The following is a 2,504-nucleotide window of genomic DNA, read 5'->3' as shown; positions in this document are numbered from 1 at the left end:
TTCTAAGTGAAGGACTCAGTGGCTAGAATATTCTCTACCAGATACATCGTTACCGAAGGTAAGCAACTCTTACTTCAATGATGCTACTGAAATTTTCTCTACCACAGTGCATTATATGCCCAATCCAGTGGTGGCTCCTCTGCTATGGCAGAAGAGAGTCGCCCCACTGCTTTCAAGCAGTGCGAGATGAGGAAACATACATAATAATAACTTTCAGTTTTTATGATGTTATGTTTCCTTTGCGGACAGGAGGGTGGGGGGGGGTTGCTTTGCTCACTGAGCAGGGCAGGCGTGGAGTGGTTTGCCCAATCAAGTGCACAATAGTCGGCCCTCTCAGGCTACCCAAAGTAGTCATGCGCACTACCCTGTTCTCCATGAAAGTTGCATTACAGCCTACATGGAGAACATGCCCACCCACAAGGCCAATCACAATGCTGCACTGCAGCGTTGTGATTGGCTTAGGGGAGGGATCACCGCTGCCTGCTTCCTGTTCCTGCAAGCGAACTCAGGATTGCAGGAGCACAAAAGACATGGGACTCGCCTCAAGGTAAGTTTAAAAACAAATTCTAAACCCTGCTCCCCCAACCGTGTGACACCCCGTGACCCCCCTTGACATCCCACATGAGCCCCGCACCCGCCCCCCACCTGTGAGCCATGCCGGCCACCCCTGCCAAAACCCCAAGTGCACACCTAAGCTAGTAGAAATAATTTGCCACTTTAAGGGCATAGAGATATAATGAACTTTAGCACCTTTGGAAAAGAGCACAGAGCATTCCTTTCCTAGGCTCTATGGAGAATGAGTACACCAAGTGGATAGTGCTGATCGGATCCATTGTTGCACACCAGGAAAGAGAATCTGACTCAACCCCATTAGTTGCCATTTGAGCGTTCCGAAGATCAAGTGCTGTAATGGTTACCACATTGACTTCCATTTTTTTTTTAAGTTCACGTTTATTGAAACCAAGCACAAAATAGAAATATAGTAACAGTGCATCAAAACAATATAATGCATACATGAAGATTAAAAAGACATATTAAAGATGCATGAAGAAATGGATTCAATAAACAATAATATCTGAACCGAAAGAAAGGAGAGAAAGGGGAACAAATGGATAACAGCATAATGAATTTTGTCAATAAACAAAGTAAAACAATGTTAAAAATAACATTGTATGCAGATAAGTGATTCTATAAATAAGAGCATAAGTAAGTATAAATGTAGATTAAACAACAGTAATGAGAATGATTAAAGAAAAAGACAACAAGAAATGATCATGGCGGTTTACGAACCTCATCTGACTTATTAGTGTGAGAAGTAATAGAGGGATTTGGGGAAGAGAGTGAGGATAGGTATATAGTAAGTGGATTCCATAATAAATCTCTTTTATTTGCTAGGGAAATAGGAGTGACATAATTAGTGTCAAGTCTGTGATGAAAACATATGGCATTGGGGGAGGAGCTACGCTAGCGAACAAGATGGCTGCTTAGGCTCCCGGCTACGCCGACCTCCATCTCCTGCCAGATGATCCTGTCATTTATCCTGTCTTTACGCCCTGCCTCCGTGTGTATGAACCGGGCTACAACTTGATGGTGCGATCACGAGATTTCTACCGGTTTGGTAGACAGAGTTATATCGTGTTAAAGTTTGCGGCCTAGCCCAGCTTGGAAGCCGGGGTCTCGAGTACTGGCCAAGCCGGGTTCCAGTTGAACAACATAGCCGTGAGCGTGTGGCAGTGTCCGGTCTATTGCTGTGGAGGTTTTCTTAGCTCGATTTTGATGGTGGTCTGCTGAGTTGGTAAACATCGAAGGAGGGGTGACGATGCACGACTGAGGCTGTGGATGGGGGTCCCTGATCCGGTGGCCCGGTTAGCCACCCGCTGGCGTTCACTGGGTTAGGATCTTCGCTTGCAGTGGCGAAGCGGAGATCGATGCCGCTGTGAACATTGAGTCCCCCTCTGCTGTTGTCCGTTCTACTTTTGACTGTTCCCCTGGGGAGACCGGGCTCTATGGGGGACGTGAAAATGGTTGATATCGAGTGAGGAGCGGTGGAGCGGACTGAGAATGAACCGTCGTTGCGAACTGTGCTGGCTACCATTGGGGCTCTTCATACTAACGTGGAAGCCCTTATTCATAAAATGATAACGCGTTCTTTCGAAATTGGGCGGATTGGACCGGACCCTGCTCCACTACAAGGAATGAAGCAGCTCGAGATACCCATGATGGCCATTTTGATAGAGGAAGCAGGCCCCGTGCAACGAGAGGTGTTGGAGCCTCCGGTCGGTGTGATGGCCGATAGGAGCGAGATCGGTGCTTTGAATGGATCGTTAAGCCTATTATCAATGCTGACTGTGGAACGACTAATCGGTGCTCCCTTTCTGGATACTTATGATGAGAACTGTTTTGGGCTTGAAACCGCGTCCCTCCCCTATCCGCTAGTTCCATTACGATGGCGGAGGAAACAACGTTGGGAGTTCATGACGGTGAGGAGAGTCTTTGGACCTTAT

Source organism: Lissotriton vulgaris, chromosome 5 (assembly GCF_964263255.1).
Source record: "Lissotriton vulgaris chromosome 5, aLisVul1.2, whole genome shotgun sequence".
NCBI lineage: Eukaryota > Metazoa > Chordata > Amphibia > Caudata > Salamandridae > Lissotriton > Lissotriton vulgaris.
Note: the sequence above shows the minus strand (reverse complement) of the source record.